The 21,242-nt window shown below is 49.8% G+C and overlaps 1 protein-coding gene across 6 annotated transcripts in view; it reads left to right on the forward strand.

The window, feature by feature from the left end:
- Positions 1 to 1,175: 1,175 nt before the first annotated feature.
- Positions 1,176 to 21,242, forward strand: part of KDM6B (lysine demethylase 6B) — a 91,662-nt gene continuing 71,595 nt past the window's right edge. For all 6 annotated transcript variants that reach the window (XR_005748113.1, XM_040346838.1, XM_040346834.1 and 3 more), the window contains exon 1: positions 1,176 to 1,400. The gene's annotated coding sequence lies outside the window, so the exon portion shown is untranslated. The remainder of the gene's footprint in view (positions 1,401 to 21,242) is intronic.

The following is a 21,242-nucleotide window of genomic DNA, read 5'->3' on the forward strand; positions in this document are numbered from 1 at the left end:
CACCATGCACACAGGGTAGGGTGGGGGGGCAGTAGATGTCACCATGCACACAGGGTGGGGGGGCAGTAGATGTCATCATACACACAGGGTAGGGGGGGGGCAGTAGATGTCACCATGCACACAGGGTAGGGGGGGGCAGTAGCTGTCACCATGCACACAGGGTAGGGGGGGCAGTAGATGTCACCATGCACACAGGGTAGGGGGGGCAGTAGATGTCACCATGCACACAGGGTGGGGGGGGGCAGTAGATGTCACCATGCACACAGGGTGGGGTGGGGGGCAGTAGATGTCACCATGCACACAGGGTGGGGTGGGGGGCAGTAGATGTCACCATGCACACAGGGTGGGGGGGGGGGGGGCAGTAGATGTCACCATGCACACAGGGTGGGGTGGGGGGGCAGTAGATGTCACCATGCACACAGGGTGGGGTGGGGGGCAGTAGATGTCACCATGCACACAGGGTGGGGGGGGGGGGCAGTAGATGTCACCATGCACACAGGGTAGGGGGGGCAGTAGATGTCACCATGCACACAGGGTGGGGTGGGGGGCAGTAGATGTCACCATGCACACAGGGTGGGGTGGGGGGCAGTAGATGTCACCATGCACACAGGGTGGGGGGGGGGGCAGTAGATGTCACCATGCACACAGGGTGGGGTGGGGGGGCAGTAGATGTCACCATGCACACAGGGTGGGGGGGCAGTAGATGTCATCATGCACACAGGGTGGGGTGGGGGGCAGTAGATGTCACCATGCACACAGGGTGGGGGGGGGGGGGCAGTAGATGTCACCATGCACACAGGGTAGGGGGGGCAGTAGATGTCACCATGCACACAGGGTGGGGTGGGGGGCAGTAGATGTCACCATGCACACAGGGTGGGGTGGGGGGCAGTAGATGTCACCATGCACACAGGGTGGGGGGGGGGGGGCAGTAGATGTCACCATGCACACAGGGTGGGGTGGGGGGGCAGTAGATGTCACCATGCACACAGGGTGGGGGGGGGCAGGTCTGGTCATATGTCAGGCAGGAAATGTAGGCACAGGATGTCAGGGAAGAGATGAGGACAGGCTGGGGAAGGGGGGGCTGTCAGGGAGGGGAGGAGGGGGGAGGGATGTGAAAGCGAGGCTGGTGTTCCGGAGGGGGGGGGGGGGTGGAGGAGGAGGGCAGAGACAGATCTGGGGGAGGGGAGCTGAGCTTTCTTTGTTTGAATACAGACTGGAAAAAAAAGAGAGAAAGGCAGACTGAGTGTGAAAGAGAGAGAAAGGAAAAGGGAGATACTGTGCGCCTGACACCCGGACTGTGATCAGGAGAAGGGAGGCACGGGGCACAGGGATTATTCCGGAGAGGAGGATGAGGACGGTTCCCGGGATCAGAGAGGACTGATCATTTCCCCCCCTGCAAGGTACTCGGCGCTGGACTCTTCTCCTCTCTCTTCTTCTCTCCGCACGCTGCCGGCACGCGCCGGTTTAAAGGGACGGAGGGGATTTAAATGGCCATTTAAAGGGACCGGCGCCGGGAGACTCGGGGAGGTGGATCGAGGACAGGCTGGGCGGATTACAATGGGTTGGCTGGCAAGGGGTTAATGCCCGGTGACATGGAGTCAGTGTATGGGGGTGCAATGTGCAGAGAGGGCAGGAGGAGGCATGCAGCGAACAGCTGATAGGCAGTGACCGGGGTGCAGTGTGCGGAGACAGCGGCTGATTGGCTGAGACTTGGATTGCAGTGCTCAGGAGGAAGCATGGGGGGGGGGGGGGGTGCAGTGAGCAGTAATAGGGTGCAGTGCACATGGAAATCAGCTGCTGAGAAATAGGGGTGCAGAGCACAGGGGAATCGGATGAGTGGTAATGGGGGTGCAGTGGGCAATAATGGGGTGCAGTGCACAGGAAAAGCAGCTGAGTAGTAATGGGGGTGCAGTGCAGAGAGAAAGCATCTTGGTAATGGGGGTGCAGTAGGCAGTAATGGGGTGCAGCACACAGAAATCAGCTGCTCAGTAGTAATGGGGGGGTGCAGTGCACAGGGAAAGCAGCTGAGTGGTAATGGGGGGTGCAGTGCACAAAGCATCTTAGTAATGGGGGGTGCAGTGCAGAGAGAAAGCATCTTAGTAATGGGGGTGCAGCACACAGAAATCAGCTGCTGAGTAGTAATGGGGGGAGGGGGTGCAGTGCACAGGGAAAGCAGCCGAGTAGTGATGGGGTGCAGTGCACAGGAAAAAACAGCTGAATGGTAATGGGGATGCAGTGGGCAGTAATGGGGTGCAGCACACAGAAATCAGCTGCTGAGTAGTAATGAGGGGAGGGGGTGCAGTGCACAGGGACAGCTAGTGGGGTGCAGCGCACAGGGAAAGCAGCTGAGTGGTAATGGGGTGCAGCGCACAGATCAGCTGCTGAGTAGTAATGGGGTGCAGCATACATAAATCAGCTGCTGAGTAGTAATGGGGGGGGGGGGATGCAGTGCACAGGGAAAGCAGGCGAAGGAGTAATGGGGTGCAGTGCACAGGAAAATCGGCAGTAATGGGGGGGGGTGTAGTGGGCAGTAATGGGGTGCTGCAGTGCAGAGGGAAAGCAGCAGAGTAGTAATGGGGGTGCAGTGCACAGGGATATCATCTGAGTAATGAGGGTGCAGTGGGCAGTAATGGGGTGCAGTGCACAGATCAGCTGCTGAGTAGTAATGGGGGTGCCGTGCACAGGGAAAGCAGGTGGAGTAATGGGGGGGGTGCACTGCACAGGGAAAGCAGCTGAATAGTAATGGGGTACATGGACAGCTGGTAGGGTGCAGTGCACAGGAAATAAGCTGAGTAGGAATGGGGGTGCAGTAGGCAGTAATGGGGTGCAGTGCACAGGGAAAGCTTGTGAATAGTAATGGGGTGCAGTGCAGATGGAAAGCAGCAGCTGGTGGGGGTGAAATGCACAGGGGAAGCAGCCGATGGGTAATGCAGGGGTGCAGTGCACAAGGACAACAGCTGGTGGGGGTGCAGTGTAGACAGACAGCACCTGATCGGTTAGTAATGAGGTTGCAGTGCACAGAGACAGCAGCTTATAGTCTGTATCTGAATTGCAGCGCTCAAGAGGAAACATGCATTGATTGGGCTGCAGTGCACCGGGTCATCAGTTGATGGGCAGTAATGGGGGGGGGGAAAGGGGGGGTTGCAATGGGCAGTGATGGGGTGCCATGCAAAATTTAAAGCTTCTGATGGACTAAAGTGAGCAGGGACATTGGCTAATGGGCAGTGATGGGGGTGCAGTGTGCAGAGACGGCAGTTAATAGCCTGTAACTGAATTGCAGTGAATTGATTGTTCAGCAGTGCACAGGTGACAGCAGCTGATGGGGTGCAGAAAATAGACTTTTGGGTAGTGATTGGGGTGCAGTGCACATGGACATCAACTGATGGGGTGCAGAGCACAGGGACAGCAGCTAATGGGTGCAATGCACAGGGACAGTGTCTGTCTGGCAGTGCTGGGGGTGCAGTAGCACTAGGTGACTTTCGGCACGTACGCAGTGCTGGCTGGACATCTGAGCGAGTAGCGCGTCTTATCTCTGCACTAATGCAGCCATGTACAGACGGGTGAATCAATACTGGTTGGGATCGAATGTTCCTGTGGGTATTCTGTGTGCTGCATTCACCAGAGCTCTCTAATGTCCTGATATCTGTAAGATTTCTCCTTGTACGGCAGACTCCTGTGGTGTGCCATTGACTGTCTATAAGAGATCTGACTATTGTGCTAGACTAGTACCGCATATGTGTGTATCCAATGTGATAAAGCCGGCGATGAAATGGGTGAAATGTGCCACCATCTCTTGGTCTGTACCCCTCTTTGTTCACCTATGTGCCTCTGTCCTAAATTATCTTCGATAACCAATTCGAGTCGCCAATCGCATGCAGTATGATGGTTTGGTGATTGCATGGGTTGGTAAATTTTGTACAATATTTTTTATTTTTTCTCTGTACGCCTTTGCCGGTTAAGGTAGATATGAAAAGAGAGATGAGAGCCGGCGTCGTAATGCTTCTAATCATAGGAAAGGGCGATCACCTGATATGCACTGATTAGTGAACACGTTGGGCAAAGGCGGGATCCCTTGGTCTTCTAGCCATTCAGCTTTTGAGCAATCCAATCCACGTGTGTATGGCCACATTATCCGAGTCATATCAGGTGCTGTGCTTGCCTTAGGATGTCCAATGTGTAGGAAAAGGTTAATAAACGCTGGGATGAGATCGGGGGTCCGCTTTTTGTAGCGTGTGAATGAGGTGACATTCAGTGTGACGGAACCAGTGAGCTCCTCTATTGGGTTATATTGGCTATTGAGCACCTCGGTTGGGCTGCATTGGCCAGTGAGCGCCTCGGTTGGGTTGCATTGGCCAGTGAGCGCCTCGGTTGGGTTGCATTGGCCAGTGAGCGCCTCGGTTGGGTTGCATTGGCCAGTGAGCGCCTCGGTTGGGCTGCATTGGCCAGTGAGCGCCTCGGTTGGGCTGCATTGGCCAGTGAGCGCCTCGGTTGGGTTGCATTGGCCAGTGAGCGCCTCGGTTGGTCTGCTTTGGCCAGTGAGCGCCTTGGTTGGGTTGCATTGGCCAGTGAGCGCCTCGGTTGGGTTGCGTTGGCCAGTGAGCGCCTCGGTTGGGTTGCGTTGGCCAGTGAGCACCTCGGTTGCGTTGGCCAGTGAGCACCTCGGTTGCGTTGCGTTGGCCAGTGAGCGGTTGGGGTGCATTGGCCAGTGAGCGCCTCGGTTGGGTTGCATTGGCCAGTGAGCGCCTCGGTTGGGCTGCTTTGGCCAGTGAGCGCCTCGGTTGGGCTGCTTTGGCCAGTGAGCGCCTCGGTTGGGCTGCTTTGGCCAGTGAGCGCCTCGGTTGGGCTGCTTTGGCCAGTGAGCGCCTCGGTTGGGCTGCTTTGGCCAGTGAGCGCCTCGGTTGGGCTGCTTTGGCCAGTGAGCGCCTCGGTTGGGCTGCTTTGGCCAGTGAGCGCCTCGGTTGGGCTGCTTTGGCCAGTGAGCGCCTCGGTTGGGCTGCTTTGGCCAGTGAGCGCCTCGGTTGGGCTGCTTTGGCCAGTGAGCACCTCGGTTGGGCTACATTGGCCAGTGAGCGCCTCGGTTGGGCTGCATTGGCCAGTGAGCGCCTCGGTTGGGCTGCATTCTATTGAAAGTTGACTAGGGTGTTGCTTACTAGACTGGTGAGTGTTTTTTATACTGTCATTCTATAAAATGCTTAATGGGTTCTGAAACCGGAATGTTGAGTGCCTTTTACTATGATCGAACTGTTAAAGGGTTAATAAATCTGACAGGAATGGTAAGTGGTGTTGTATAGCGATTTAAGAGGGGTGAAGGTGCTTTGTTATAGGACATGTGAATATTTTATGTGCTTTAGGCTACTAGGTGGTTAAGTTGATTTGTGACCCACTTGGCGATATGTTTATATTATACAATAAGGTAGGTCTTTTTTTTTTTTTTTTTGCTCTTAAAGCGCCATCATTATCTGCAGCGATGTACATCAAATAATAACTCGCTGATTCCAAACAAATGTGTGCGTAAAGAAGACCCAATTGTTGCATGGTTCATGCGAAAGGGGGGTTAACCTGCAAAAACGGACCCAGGAGTGACATAACTGGAGAATATTTGTACGGCGGCGTGTGCGATGATGTAATGTGCAGTGGTGACCCAGAGAGCGATCCGCCACCGCTCACGTTGCGTTACGTTTCTGGGTTAATAGGCTGCCTGAGGTAACCATGAATATAGTGAGAAATGGGGTTAATCCATGGCATTATCAAATGGCGTCCTTCTTCTGATTTGAGAGGAATTGTACCCAATGGGGGGGGGGGTGCAACAAGGAGTAGTAGTTGCGTGGTCTACGAAAGGGTTAAGTGATCAGCATTGGCAGTACAATGGAAAGTCTGCAGTGGGTCAGGATTGCTGGATGACGGGTCTATGAAAAGGCCGAGCTGTAATACTTTGATATATTGGGGGGGGGGGGGGGGTCACTATGCAGGGGTCTTGAACATGCTTGCTGTGCAGGTGGAATGGTACTAGGGAAGGGGTTAAATGACAAGACGTGAGAAATGAAGGTGCTCAGTGACAGGACCAGCTAGTTATGAGTAGAAAGGGTTACTGTGAAGGGTGACAGGACCAGCTATTTGTATACTGTACTCCCAGAAAGGGTTAATGTGCTGGCTGACAGGACCAGCAAGTTATATATTATACTGTACTCCCAGAAAGGGTTAATAGGCTGGGTGACAGGACCAGCTTTTTATGTATTATTATACTGTACTCCCAGAAAGGGTTAATGTGCTGGGTGACAGGACCAGCTATTTAACCCTTTCTGGGAGTACAGTAGAATAAATAGCTGGTCCTGTCACCCAGCACATTAACCCTTTCTCGGAGTACATCATAATATATAATGTGCTGGGTGACGGGACGAGAGATATATATATTTAGTATGTTGTACTCCCAGAAAGGGTTAATGTGCTGGGTGACGGGACGAGAGATATATATATATATATATATATATATATATATATATTTAGTATGTTGTACTCCCAGAAAGGGTTAATGTGCTGGGTGACGGGACGAGAGATATATATATTTAGTATGTTGTACTCCCAGAAAGGGTTAATGTGCTGGGTGACAGGACCAGCTATTTAACCCTTTCTGGGAGTACAGTAGAATAAATAGCTGGTCCTGTCACCCAGCACATTAACCCTTTCTCGGAGTACATCATAATATATAATGTGCTGGGTGACGGGACGAGAGATATATATATTTAGTATGTTGTACTCCCAGAAAGGGTTAATGTGCTGGGTGACGGGACGAGAGATATATATATATTTAGTATGTTGTACTCCCAGAAAGGGTTAATGTGCTGGGTGACGGGACGAGAGATATATATATTTAGTATGTTGTACTCCCAGAAAGGGTTAATGTGCTGGGTGACAGGACCAGCTATTTAACCCTTTCTGGGAGTACAGTAGAATAAATAGCTGGTCCTGTCACCCAGCACATTAACCCTTTCTCGGAGTACATCATAATATATAATGTGCTGGGTGACAGGACAAGCTATTTATATATATATAGTGTGTTGTACTCCCAGAAAGGGTTAATGTGCTGGGTGACGGGACAAGCTATTTAACCCTTTCTGGGAGTATAGTATATAAATAGCTGGTCCTGTCACCCAGCACATTAACCCTTTCTGGGAGTACCGTATAATATATAATGTGCTGGGTGACAGGACAAGCTATACACTGTACTCCCAAAAAGGGGTTAATGTGCTAAGTGACAGGACCAGCTATTTATATACTATACTGCCAGAAAGGGTTAAATAGCTTGTTCCGTCACCCAGCACATTAACCCTTTCTGGGAGTACAACACACTATATATAAATAGCTTGTCCTGTCACCCAGCACATTATATTTTATGATGTACTCCGAGAAAGGGTTAATGTGCTGGGTGACAGGACCAGCCATTTATTCTACTGTACTCCCAGAAATGGTTAAATAGCTGGTCCTATTAACCCTTTCTGGAGTACAGTGTGTGTGTGTGTGTGTATGTGTATATATATATATGTGTGTGTGTGTGTGTGTGTGTGTGTGTGTGTGTATGTATATATATATGTGTGTGTATGTATGTGTGTGTGTGTGTTGTACTCCCAGAAAGGGTTAATGTGCTGGGTGACGGGACGAGATATTTATACACTGTACTCCCAGAAAGGGTTAAATAGCTTGTCCCGTCACCCAGCACATTAACCCTTTCTGGGAGTACAACACACTATATATAAATAGCTTGTCCTGTCACCCAGCACATTATATAATATACTCAGAGAAAGGGTTAATGTGTTGGGTGACAGGACCAGCTATTTATTCTACTGTACTCCCAGAAAGGGTTAAATAGCTGGTCCCGTCACCCACCACATTAACCCTTTCTGGAGTACAGTATAATATATAAAAAGCTGGTCCTGTCACCCAGCCTATTAACCCTTTCTGGGAGATAGAGATATATAGATAGAGATATATATATATATATATATATATCTCTATGTGTATGTGTTGTACTCCCAGAAAGGGTTAATGTGCTGGGTGACGGGACCAGCTATTTATACACTGTACTCCCAGAAAGGGTTAATGTGCGTTGAGACACTACTGGCGGGCAAGATGCTGTACACAGAGTCCTGCGTACGCGGTCGCCCTCCTAGTGGCCAGTGGCACGAGGGGTTAACGGGCGGTGCAGAATGCGCCAAGTGAATATTTATATTCGGCACTGTAAGTTTATTTTTAGGAGTCGGTCGGGGCCGTGTGTGATTTTGTATTTAAAGGGGAAGGCACCCTTCAGCCTTATAAGATTAGCGTTAATCAGATTTAGATAAGTTGAATACGTGGTTATCTTCGGACCAAGCCTCCATTATCCTCAGATAGGGATGGTTATCGTCCCCTGGTTAAAAAAAAAAAAATAATAAAAAAAAAAAAAAAAAATAATAAAAAAAAAAAATAATAATAAAAAAAAACAGGCTGGATGAACTATGCTGGCACCTAGACGGTTTAGTACAGCTCGGCTAAAAAATTTAAAGGGGCTTCGCACAAACTTCAAACTCTGGAACCCGCCCTTAGGTGGGAGAGGCGTTGTATGTACATCCCAGGGCCACACAACCTTAAACACCAGCTGTCTGTGCCCGCCCAGTCCATTGGGGGAGGAGTTTGTTTACATCCCAGGACCACACTTCCTTGAATATGTTGTCTGTGCCCGCCCAGTCTATTTGGGGGGGGAGGAGTTTGTTTACATCCCAGGATCAGACATCTCTAAAGACCAGTAGTCTCTGTGCCCGCCCAGTCCATTTGGGGGAGGAGTTCATTTATGTACAGAGATTCTTGGATACTAACGGTCTGTGCCCACCCAATCCATCGGGGGAGGAGTTAATTTACATCACAGGACCACACTTCCTTGAATATAAGTTGTCTGTGCCCGCCCAGTCTATTTGGGGGGGAGGAGTTTGTTTACATCCCAGGATCAGACATCCCTAAAGACCAGTAGTCTCTGTGCCTGCCCAGTCCATTTGGGGGGGAGGAGTTTGTTTACATCCCAGGACCACACATCACTAAGTATTGGTTGTCTGCGCCCTCCCAGGCTATTGGGGGAGGAGTTAATTTAATTTGAACCACCAGGGATTAGTTCACTGAAAGCTGCAGATATTTCATTTTAACAGTAAATAATTGACTTTTTAAAAACTGAGATTTTAGTTTTTTTGGGATTACATCTATTAAACGATTGCTGTAAAAGTACACATTTAACACATTTCCACCAATTTTAAATAATAAACATGGAAGCATAAAAGAATGCTAGAAAAGTGAAGTTCATTAAATCTAGTGTACTGTAAGATGCCAGTTCAGTCTACCGGCTCTTTAAATTTTGTGCACATCAGTGATCAGATTGGGAGCAAGAGAGGGTCCACACTCCACTCTGGAGGGAGGAGCACAGGGAAGGTGATTGGTACTGCCCGCCAAATACGACTGGGTTTCATTTTTTTTTTTTTTTATATATCTCTGTACATTCCTGAGTGGTTGCATTTCTGTGGGGGTGGTAAAACCACAGTTCAACTACCTGCTTATACCACTACCTGCCTCCCCATGTGAATACTAGGAGAAGACGGTTGTTGGGCGTAAACCTTCCCAATGAAGTTGATGGGGCCAGGAATGCACAATTCTGTTCCAAAGAAGCGCCCAAACTACTTTTTGCATGTCACTGTAGTGGCAGTAGTGTATTTTAGTGTTTGTGTGTGTGTGTGTGTGTGTGTGTATTATATAATATAATATATATATAATATATATAATAAAAAAAAAGGCAGCAGTTCCCTGGTTGAGCTACTGCCCTCCGTAGTTCTCATATTTACTCAAGAGATTGTGGTCCTGCCTACAATAAAAAAAAAAAAATATATATATATATATATATATATATATATATATATATATATATATATATATATATATATATATATATATATATATATATATATATATATATATATATATATATATATATATATATATATATATATATATATATATATATATATATATATATATATATATATATATATATATAATTTTTTTTTTTATTGTAGGCAGGACCACAATCTCTTGAGTAAATATGAGAACTACGGAGGGCAGTAGCTCAACCAGGGAACTGCTGCCTTTTTTTTTTTATTATATATTTTCCAGGCTGAATTTTGGTAATCTATGAACAAATTTGTGATGTGGCAATATACATGATTTAATTAAAAGGCCTAGGCTGGAGAGAAGGGACTCTGGGACCGAATGTCTGGGATGCAAGAGAGCCCCCCCCCCCCCCCCCCCCCCCCCCCCCCCTGGGGCCAATAGTGCCAAAGTAGCTCTTGACTCCTCCTCTATATAATAAGTTATAACTGTTCCCTAGAATGCGAGTGACGACTCCTGGAATTGTTGTTCTCTGTATACCTAAATTGATATGGCCGCCCCTATATATTTTTTTATTTTTTTTTCTCATTTCATTTCCCTTTATATTATTCGGTTTGTTTGTTTTTTTTTGTTTTTTTATATTTAACCCTGAATTGATCTTGTTCAATGCTAAAACGAAATAAAATAAAAGATTATTAAAAATAAAAAAAGCTGAGGTGATGTCATCAGTCTGTTGCAGGCAGGAAGCAGCATTTTTCCAGTCTCTTTCCCCCCCCCCCCCCCCCCCCAGTGATCAGAATAAAAAACACTGTAGCAAGTCTCCCAAGGTAAGAAACTGCAGGAAGGGCTGACCTGGGTTAAACCCTTGTGAACGCAGGCGGCGGGATTTGCGCGATTTTTGTCAGCTCTGACCTGGGACCTCTGTCCAGGAGGTAGATAGTGACCCCAGGTAATGTCTGTCTGAATAAAGATGGCTTCTTTCTTCTGGAGAGAAAAAACGGACAAGGGCATTGCAAGGGGGAGTACTGTGATATGTGGTGAGATGATACATACTGTTTGTTTGTTTTTTTTTTGTTTTTTAATGGATGCATTTACCAAGAAAAAGTAGATTTTGATTGTGCCACTTGGAATTTTTTGTATCACTTAATCGCGCCACAATAGATCGGCGTGAAGTGTGAACTCCAGATCGGCGTTCTTGATCCAAGTCTAAGTAGTTATGCTGACTGATCATTATGGAGGGTGGCAATTAGCATTTTTAGATGGGGAGTGGCAGCTTCCGTATTTACGGTATTTAAATTCAGGTTTTCCTTTTACAGAGAAATCGGCCTGTAAGGAATGGTAGGGTTTGCCCATGCAGGTCCTGGCCCCTTTCTCTGGTCTCCGGGGCCCTTTCTCTGGTCTCCGGGGCCCTTTCTCTGGTCTCCGGGGCCCTTTCTCTGGTCTCCGGGGCCCTTTCTCTGGTCTCCGGGGCCCTTTCTCTGGTCTCCGGGGCCCTTTCTCTGGTCTCCGGGGCCCCTTTCTCTTGTCTCCTGGGCCCCTTTCTCTGGTCTCCTGGGCCCCTTTCTCTGGTCTCCTGGGCCCCTTTCTCTGGTCTCCGGGGCCCCTTTCTCTGGTCTCCGGGGCCCCTTTCTCTGGTCTCCGGGGCCCCTTTCTCTGGTCTCCGGGGCCCCTTTCTCTGGTCTCCGGGGCCCCTTTCTCTGGTCTCCGGGGCCCCTTTCTCTAGTCTCCGGGGCCCCTTTCTCTAGTCTCCGGGGCCCCTTTCTCTGGTCTCCGGGGCCCCTTACTCTGGTCTCTGGACACTTTCCCCGGTTTGTGGTCCCTTTTTATCCCATTAATTTTAAAATTGTGTCTGCTTTAAAGCAATGCACATCAACACAAGCCATAACACATGTTCATGCGCCACAAAGATGTTACTGGTCTCTGGACTTTTCAGGACAGGAGCCCCCAGCTGCACTGCGTACCTGTCTTGGGTCGGTGATTTGCTTTTGTAAAGTACAGATGAAGCTGACCAGGGCCGATCCTAGGGTCACAGACGCCTGGGTGCAGAAATATTTCTGGCGCCCCCACATGGCCATGGTCATCTTGCTAACTCCTCCCCTTTACAAATGTTTCTATGGCTACGACTCAAACACAGAGAGGCTCCCCTGGGAAGTCTTCATTAGTGTCCCCCAGCAGGTGCCCCTCACAGCAGGTGTCCCCCATCAGAGCCCCCCCACAGCAGGTGTCCCCCATCAGAGCCCCCCACAGCAGGTGCCCCCCACAGCAGGTGTCCCCCATCAGAGCCCCCCCACAGCAGGTGTCCCCCATCAGAGCCCCCCACAGCAGGTGTCCCCCATCGGAGCCCCCCACAGCAGGTGTCCCCATAGATCAGTACTTGTCCAATAGATCCCTGTAGCTTGGGCGTGCTGGGAGAAGAAGCACATACGTGCAGGGCATACGTGTCACCTTTGGTTACTTGGAGGGTGGCACTTCTGGGAGTGCATGGGATGATTGGCAGCAGCTCTGGCCAACCCAGAAGCCTCTCATCACACCGCCTATGGGAGAAGAGCCGACACACGCAGAGGGGGCAGGGCAGACAGGAGACTGCTCCATGGACAGAATTAATTGGTGGAGCCTAGTGCCGGTACGTGTTCCGGTACTAGGCTCCGCTGTGGTACCCAGCCCGGATTCCGGGGACAGCAGGAGGTATGCGCTCTTGGCAGTTGCCAGCGGAGAGAGCAAGCGAGATGGGGAACCGCAACACCAGCTAAATGCGCTCCGCCTCTGGACACAGACAAGGAGGAGGGAGGGGAGCACTTTGGAGCTGTGGCGCCCGGGTGCGGAGCACCCCGTGCACCCTGCCTAGGATCGGCCCTGAAGCTGACCGTCTCCGCCTTTTTGTAGCTTCCAAAACATTTTGGCAAGTCTGTGTCTTGCCTAACAAGTGCTGTATAAAGCGACCATCACTATAAAGAGAGTCTGGACAGGGGAGCTGAAACTCCCCTGTCCTAGCACCCGTGCCTCTTCGTTCTCTTGCTGAGCTACACCAGATAAAATCTGACTCTTCCTGGTGTGTTGGATGCTTAGACCCTTTCCCCCCCCCCCCCCCCATTGTGTGCTATAATGGGGCTTGCCCATCCCATGTACATATATATTGGCCAACAAAGCAGCTTACCTACCATAATGGAGCAACTAGGAATGTCTGCGTGGAAGAAACAAGAAGGATATTGTGACGCTACCCCAGGGCTCGGCAAATCCCGGTCGCCATGACGACTAGAAATAGGGTCCTGGCGACTTGCCTTGGAAGGGGGGCAAGTTATTACCACCAGATGTGTAAGCTGGCGCCATCTGGTGGTGGCCGTTGGCATTACAAGCTAAGCATTACAAGTTAAACAGAAATTCTAATGTAATTTTTCACTGCCATCTTCCCTCTAATTAGAACCCCCAAACATTATATATATTTTTTATCCTAACACCCTAGAGAATAAAATGGCAATCGTTGCAATACTTTCTGTCACGTCGTATTTGCGCAGCGGTCTTACAAGCGCACTTTTTTGGGAAAAAAATGCACTTTTTTTAATTAAAAAATAAGACCACAGTAAAGTTATCCCCATTTTTTTTTTTTATATTATGAAAGATAATGTTACGCCGAGTAAATTGATACATAACATGTCGCGCTTCAAAATTGCGTCCGCTCGTGGAATGCCGACAAACTTTTACCCTTTAAAATCTCCATAGGCGACGTTTAAAAAATTCTACAGGTTGCATGTTTTGAGTTACAGAGGAGGTCTAGGGCTAGAATTATTGCTCTCGCTCTACCAATCGCGGCGATGCCTCGCGTGAGGTTTGAACACCTTTTACACATGCGGGCGCTGCTCACGTATGTGCTCGCTTCTGCGCGCAAGCTCGTCGGGACGGGGCGCGTTTTCTGGCTCCTAACTTTTTTAGCTGGCTCCTAGATTCCAAGCAAATTTGTCAACCCCTGCGCTACCCCATGGTGTCGAAACTTTGCCTGTTTAGAATGGGCTAGCACCTCTCGTCGCCTTTCACTGTATAGCTGCTTTCTTTTTGATGGGATCACTTTTTAAAATTCTGAAGGCTGAACGTTTGTAAAGTCACCTGGGGGAAGAAGGGGGAGGGGCCGTCTGACAGTTGTAAAGAACGGTCCCTTGTCCGTGAATGCACTCTTCCCTCCCCTGAGAGAGTGCCTTTTTAAGTTGCAGTCTCTCGCGCTTCCTGTATGTGTATTCCTCGGGCACCGCGCTCTCTCTGTTCTCGTAGACCTTCACTTCCCTTTTTTTAACCGCTTTCTAACGTGTTTTTACAACACCGTCTCGTGCTTCCTTTTCCTTTCCTGTTTCCTCCTTTCATCCTGTGCTCTACTTTTTCCTCTCTTAAAGGGTCCACTTTTTCAATATTTTTTTTTTTTTTCCTTTGAACTTGAGTCCTCAACTCTACCAATTCTCCTATTTAATGGAGGTTCTCGCTCTGTGTAGAAAAGAGCAATCCAGGGCCCTGTGGTGGGTACATTTTGGACGCAGGTATTCCCAGAGATGGGAGAAACGGGTAGTTTGAGGGCTTCCATTGGGAAATAATATTATGTTTTGGTGACTTGACCCTTCAAACTGAGCCTGATGCTTTTAGTTTATTGGCTGTTTGAGTTGTTACTTGTAAGCTGGTAAGTTGGGCTGTGATTACATACCGTGCGTGTCATTGCGCTCCAGAGAATGGACACTCCCGCTGGCAGTTGATCCTCTCTTAGACGGCAGTTTGAGCATTCCAAACTGTAGTTGCGATCTGCAACCTTCAGTAGCAGCAGATCTTGCCTTTTTTTTTTTTCTACCATGTTATCAAACAGAGCGACCTTTGTTTGTGTTTTTAACATGCAAGAGACCCATGTGGATTCATACTGAGAGGTGTGTGTTGTGTGTTTGTTTGTTTTTTTAATCTTTATTTTTATTTTTTTCTGCTGTTCGGTCCACTTTCTTTCCGCCCATGCCCTTGCATCCCTTGCCTTCTCTTTGCCCACGCCGTTGCATTTTCTTGCCTTCTTTTTTGCTCACGCCCTTGCCTTTTTTTTGCTCACGTCCTTGCGTTCCCTTGCCTTTTTTTTTTGCTCACGCCCTTGCATGCCCTTGCCTTCTCGTTGCTCATGCCCTTGCCTTCTCGTTGCTCATGCCCTTGCCTTCTCGTTGCTCATGCCCTTGCCTTCTCGTTGCTCATGCCCTTGCCTTCTCGTTGCTCATGCCCTTGCCTTCTCGTTGCTCATGCCCTTGCCTTCTCGTTGCTCATGCCCTTGCCTTCTCGTTGCTCACGCCTTTGCCTTCCCTTGCCTTCTCGTTGCTCACACCCTTGCATGCCCTTGCATTCCCTTGCCTTCTCGTTGCCCACGCCCTTGCATTCCCTTGCCTTCTCGTTGCCCACGCCCTTGCATTCCCTTGCCTTCTCATTGCTCACACCCTTGCATGCCCTTGCCTTCTTTTTTGCTCACGTCCTTGCATGCCCTTGCCTTCTCGTTGCCCACGCCCTTGCCTTCTCGTTGCCCACGCCCTTGCATTCCCTTGCCTTCTCTTCTATTGTTCCATGCCTTGCATTTCCTGCTTTCTCTTTTTCAATCGTTACTTTCTTCCTGTTTTTTTTTTCCTGTGCTTCTCTGCTGTTTTTTTGGCAAGCTTTCTGTCCCTTCGGTTTTCCATGATTTCCTAACCCTTCTATGTTCCCATGCTTCCCTTGCATTTTTTTTCCTTTCTTTGTTTTCCCTTTGCTTTCCTTCACTGCAGATTTCCCTGGTCTTTTGGTTTCTTTTGCTTTTCTACACTCTGCTTTCCCATACTGAATATAACTGAGTAGTACACTCTGCAATTTATCCCTGTGTTTTATTCCCATACTGAATATAACGGAGTAGTACACTCTTTGCAATTTATCCCTGTGTTTTATTCCCATACTGAGCCCTGTGCACATTGCTTTCCATCTTCAGAGTTTCCTGCTCCCCCCCCCCCCCCATCAGTGGTGTGTGTGTGTGTGTGTGTGTGTGTGTGTGTGTGTGTTTTTTCTTCTATCGGATTGTACAGGAAACTGGGGGTGTATGCAGCACTTGGTTTTTGTGTACAGGGAGCTGCTGGTATGCACAGTGCTGGGCTTGCTTGTGTACAGGGTGCTGATGGTATATGCAATGCTAGGTTTGCCTGTGTACTGGGAGCCAGTGATATACACAGTGCTGGGTTAGCTTGTGTACGGGGGCAGCCAGTGATGTAAGCAGTGCTGGGCTTGCTTGTTTATGGGAAGTCAGTGGTAAACACAGTGCTTGGATGAGTGGGGAGCTGAAGGTAAACTTGATCCTGGGTATGTCTCTACAGGGTAACCGTGGGTCTGCATGGTACTGGACTTGCGTGTGTGTATGGGAAGCCAGTGGTATACACAGTGCTTAGATGTGTGTAGGGAGCTGCAGGTAAACATGGTGCTGGGTATGTCTGTACAGGGTACAAGTGGGATACATGGTACTGGGCTTGCTTGTGCACAGGATGTTGCGCTATAAAGAGCGACCATCTGACCATGAAAAAGCTTCTTGATCCCCTTAAGTCCCTCAACACTCTGGAAACTGCTCTCCTTAGACCCCTTTCACACTGAAGTGTTTTAGCGTTTAAAAATAGTGCTATTAAAACGCTTGCCATGCATCTCAATGGACCTTTTCACACTGAGTCCTGCAAGCAGCAGCTTTTGGGTGCTGAAAAAAACGCTCAAAACGCCCCTCTCCATTGAAATGAATTGAAAGCGCTGTAAAAACGCCTTACCCTTTCACACTGAGGCACTGGAAAAACGCCCTAAAACATTAGGGTCTTAGCGGTCCGTCGTGTGAATGAGGCCTTAAAGTCACAATGGCTAAAACCAGCAGACGCTATTCTGTACTACTTCTTCTACTGGACCGCTCTGCTGCCATTGATACAGTAGATCACCCCGTCCTCATAAAAAAAAAACTCCACTCCTTTTGGTCTACAGTCTTTGGTTCTCATCCTACCTATTCCACCTCTACATCCTCCTCTCCTCTTCCTTTCACCTTCGGGGTTCCCCAAGGTTCTGTTCTTGGACCTCTCCTGTTCCCAATCTACACCACCTCCCTGGGTCAGTTGACTGCCCCCCATTCCTTTCGATTTCATCTCTATGCTGATGACGCCCAAATCGATCTCTCCGCCCCCCAGATCTCTTCATCCGTCTCCTCATGCATCACCAACTTACGAACAGACCCATCATCCTGGATGTTGCATCACTTCCTCAAACTCAACCTATCCAAAACCGAGCTCGTATTTCCTCCCTCACATGCCACTTCCTCCTGATTTCTCTGTCAATGTCAACTTGTCCCCTCACACCAAGGTCCTAGGTGTAATCCTGGACTCCGAACTAACCTTTCGGCGCCACATTCAATCGCTATCCAAAATTTGCCGCTGCAACATCTAAGATGGCCTCTTCCTAACCAATGTCGCCACAAAGCTCGCCGGTCATCTGTTGCCTCGACTACTGCAACTCCCTCCTTACTGGCTTACCTCTAAAGTAGGCTATCCCCACTTCAGTCCATCATGAACGCTGCTGCCAGGCTCATTTACCTTATACCCCCTCTGCCAATCCCTCCATTGGCTGCCACTCAACCAACAAATTTAAATTCAAGATACTAACAATAACTTGCAAAGCCATCTACAACCTGTCCCCCAGCTACATCACTAACCTAGTCTCAAAATACCAACCTAATAGTTTGCTTCGCTCCTCCCAAGACCTCCTGCTCTCTAGCTCCCTTGCCACCTCATCCCATGCTCGCCTTCAGGACTTCTACAGAGTCTCTCCCATCCTCTGGAATGCTCTACCCCAATCTATCTGACTTTCAGACAATCCCTGAAAACTCCTCTTCAGAGAAGCCTATCTGGCCCCCACCTAACAACTGTACATTTCATTCCACCCCGCCCCCCCCCAGTTATTACCTCTTGACCTTCCCTCTTGAATTGTAAGCTCTAAGGAGCAGGGCCCTCTGATTCCTATTGCGTTTGTACTGTCTACCCTCAAGTTGTAAAGCCCTGCGTAAACTGTTGGCACTACAGAAATCCTGTGTGATAAGTGTGTGTACAGGTAGCCAGTGCTATTATATGGTGCTAGTTATTCTGTGTGCAGAGAACCAGTGGTATATACAGTGCTAGCAGGGGTGGACTGACAACTCATGGGGCCCCCGGGCAATAGAAGATTATGGGGCCCCCGGGCTTACAGATGGCCACCACGCCAGGAGGCAGGGCAGCTAAAATCTCAGGATTTTTACATCAAAAGCATGTCGGTTTCAGACATATCAGGGACAGATGTAAAAAAAAAAAAACAGATTTTTACATACTAGTGCCATGGGGCCCTCGGGCAATGCCCGAGAGCCCCAATGGTCAGTCCGCCCCTGAGTGCTAGTTATGTGCAGAGAGCTGGTGAGTATACACCATGCGTGTACGGGGAGCTAGCAGAATACACAGTGCTGGGCTTGCTTATGCACAGAGAGCCAATGGTATACATAGAGATGGGTATTTGGGTACAGAGAAGCCGTGATATACACAGTGCTGGGAATACTTGTATACATGGAGCTTGTAGTATACACAGTGCTGGGTTGTTTGTCTAGAGGGAGCCAGAGCTGTACACAATGCTTTTTTTTTTTTTTTTTTTTTTTTTTAAATGGTACAGGGAGCTGGTAGTGTACTTTATACCTAGTTTCTATGTGTACAGAGTGCTTTTTGTTTACTCTGCCTCAGGGCACGTACAACAGGTAATATCACTTTCCATATTGGCATTCATCTGGTATCGCTCTCCGTACCGCCTTGCCAGTCTGTTTACCAACCTAAATGCCAACCTGCCAGTAGCTCAATAAAAATGATCTATGTGCCATTAAAGGGAGCCAAGGCCTATGATCCAAAATTCAACATGGAGACTGCCAGGTCACATGAAAAAGAAAAGGCCTCCTCTATGCGAAGATGAACATTAAAGTGGAACTAAACCCACTGATTAAACAGTTTCCTAACGGGTACATTCAAAGCATGCCCTGTATGATGGTTGTCAGTTGCTTGTTCTCTCAACTGAACTGTCAAGTTTATTAAATGACTGCTGTCATAGAGGATCACATGTGCAGCACCATAGCAACTGCAGAACAAACAGAAGTAAAGATGACTGCTTCCATGGCTGTAAAGGATTGGAGGGTTTAGTTCCACTTTAATATCGGTGCATGCCTAGCCTTATGCGTAGGGCCGCCTTGCCCCCCTGAGATGCGTAGGGCCGCCTTGCCCCCCGGAGATGGTTTGCGTAGGGCCACCTTGTCCCCCGGAGATGCGTAGGGCCACCTTGCCCCCCAGAATTGCGTAGGGCCACCTTGCCCCCCGGAGATGCGTAGGGCCACCTTGCCCCCCCCCCTGTCGGAGATGCGTAGGGCCACCTTGCCCCCCCCGGAATTGCGTAGGGCCACCTTGCCCCCCGGAGATGCGTAGGGCCACCTTGCCCCCCCCTGTCGGAGATGCGTAGGGCCACCTTGCCCCCCCTTTTGGAGACGCGTAGGGCCACCTTGCCCCCCCCCCCCGGAGATGCGTAGGGCCACCTTGCCCCCCGGAATTGCGTAGGGCCACCTTGCCCCCCGGAGATGCGTAGGGCCACCTTGCCCCCCCCCCCTGTCGGAGATGCGTAGGGCCACCTTGCCCCCCCCGGAATTGCGTAGGGCCACCTTGCCCCCCGGAGACGCGTAGGGCCACCTTGCCCCCCCTTTTGGAGACGCGTAGGGCCACCTTGCCCCCCCCCCCGGAGATGCGTAGGGCCACCTTGCCCCCGGAATTGCGTAGGGCCACCTTGCCCCCCGGAGATGCGTAGGGCCACCTTGCCCCCCCCCCTGTCGGAGATGCGTAGGGCCACCTTGCCCCCCCCGGAATTGCGTAGGGCCACCTTGCCCCCCGGAGATGCGTAGGGCCACCTTGCCCCCCCCTGTCGGAGATGCGTAGGGCCACCTTGCCCCCCCTTTTGGAGACGCGTAGGGCCACCTTGCCCCCCCCCCCCCCCGTCGGAGATGCGTAGGGCCACCCTCGAACCCCCCACCACCCCGGCGGAGATGCGTAGGGCCACCCTTTCCCCCATTGGACAGGTGACGGCAGCACATGGATCTCCATGGCCTGAGTTGGGGGTCGGGTCAGTGGTCTTCAATCTGACCGCCGATACTGTCTGCCACCTCCGAAGTTTACATAACAGAAAAGCTCAGGCATGAAGATTTCTGTTTTTTGGAAGAAGGCCATCAAGTCCAATGTCTCTCGGCGCAGGTTTCCTTTCAAAAGTCCATTTTCTGATTCATCCAGCTGGCAGCCACCCAGAACTGAAATATCACGTTTGAGTGGACCGACCCCTTTCGGTGGCAGATTGTATGTTCGGTGGGGCTGATCACATGGGGGAAAAAAGACAGCTTGCATTGTGTACCGTGACTTGTGGTGCAGGACACAGCCTGCCCTCGGCCCTTTTGAGTCTCGCTGTTCATGAATTACTAAGGGAGTGTACGTAATGCTTGACGTCTCATGTGTCTGCCTCCCTCGCTGCTTTTTTTCCAACGCTCCCTAAGTTGGCTTTCTTTGTCTCTTCGCCCTTACCCCAGCTGACACGGAGTCCTCGCCTCCCCCTCTCAGGACCCTCCCCCTCCTCCCCTTTTCCCAGCCCCCCCCCTCCCTATCTTCGTCCTTTCCATCAGCTGTTCATAAATCATTCATACTCCCTGGCTGCCATCCAAGCTCCCTGCCGCTGGCCCTTTAAACGGCACGCGGTTGTCACAATTGTGTCTTGTGAATATTTAACTTGGGGTGTGTGTGTGGGGTTTTTTTTTTTTTTTTCTTGTCGGGGACCGAGGAAAGAGCATTTAATTTCCCAGCTCTGCAGGGTAATACAGACAGAAGGGATCTACTGGGTAGATTCACAAAGAGTTGGGCTGGCTTATCGGTAGATAAGCCGACCTAACTCAGAATCGACGCCGCCGTATGTTTAAGCGTATGCTCAAACAGCGCCGTCCTATCTTAGATTGCAATTTTTCGGATGGCCGCTAGGTGGCGCTTCCATTGTGGCCGGCGTAGAATATGTAAATTAGTTTCTACGTCGATTCCCGAACGTACGCCCGGCCGCCGCAGTTGCTTTACGCCGTTTCCATAAGGCCTTAGGCGGCCTAAAGTTATTCCACCTATGAGGTGGAATAACAATGTTAAGTATGGCCTCCGTTCCCGCCGCGAGGTTCGAATTTTTTACGTCGTTTGCGTAAGTCGTCCGCGAATCGGGATTTACGTAGTTTACGTCCACGTCTAAATCAATAGGCCCGTACGGCGTACTTAGTCGCAATGCGCACT

Source organism: Rana temporaria, chromosome 3, assembly GCF_905171775.1.
Source record: "Rana temporaria chromosome 3, aRanTem1.1, whole genome shotgun sequence".
Lineage (NCBI taxonomy): Eukaryota > Metazoa > Chordata > Amphibia > Anura > Ranidae > Rana > Rana temporaria.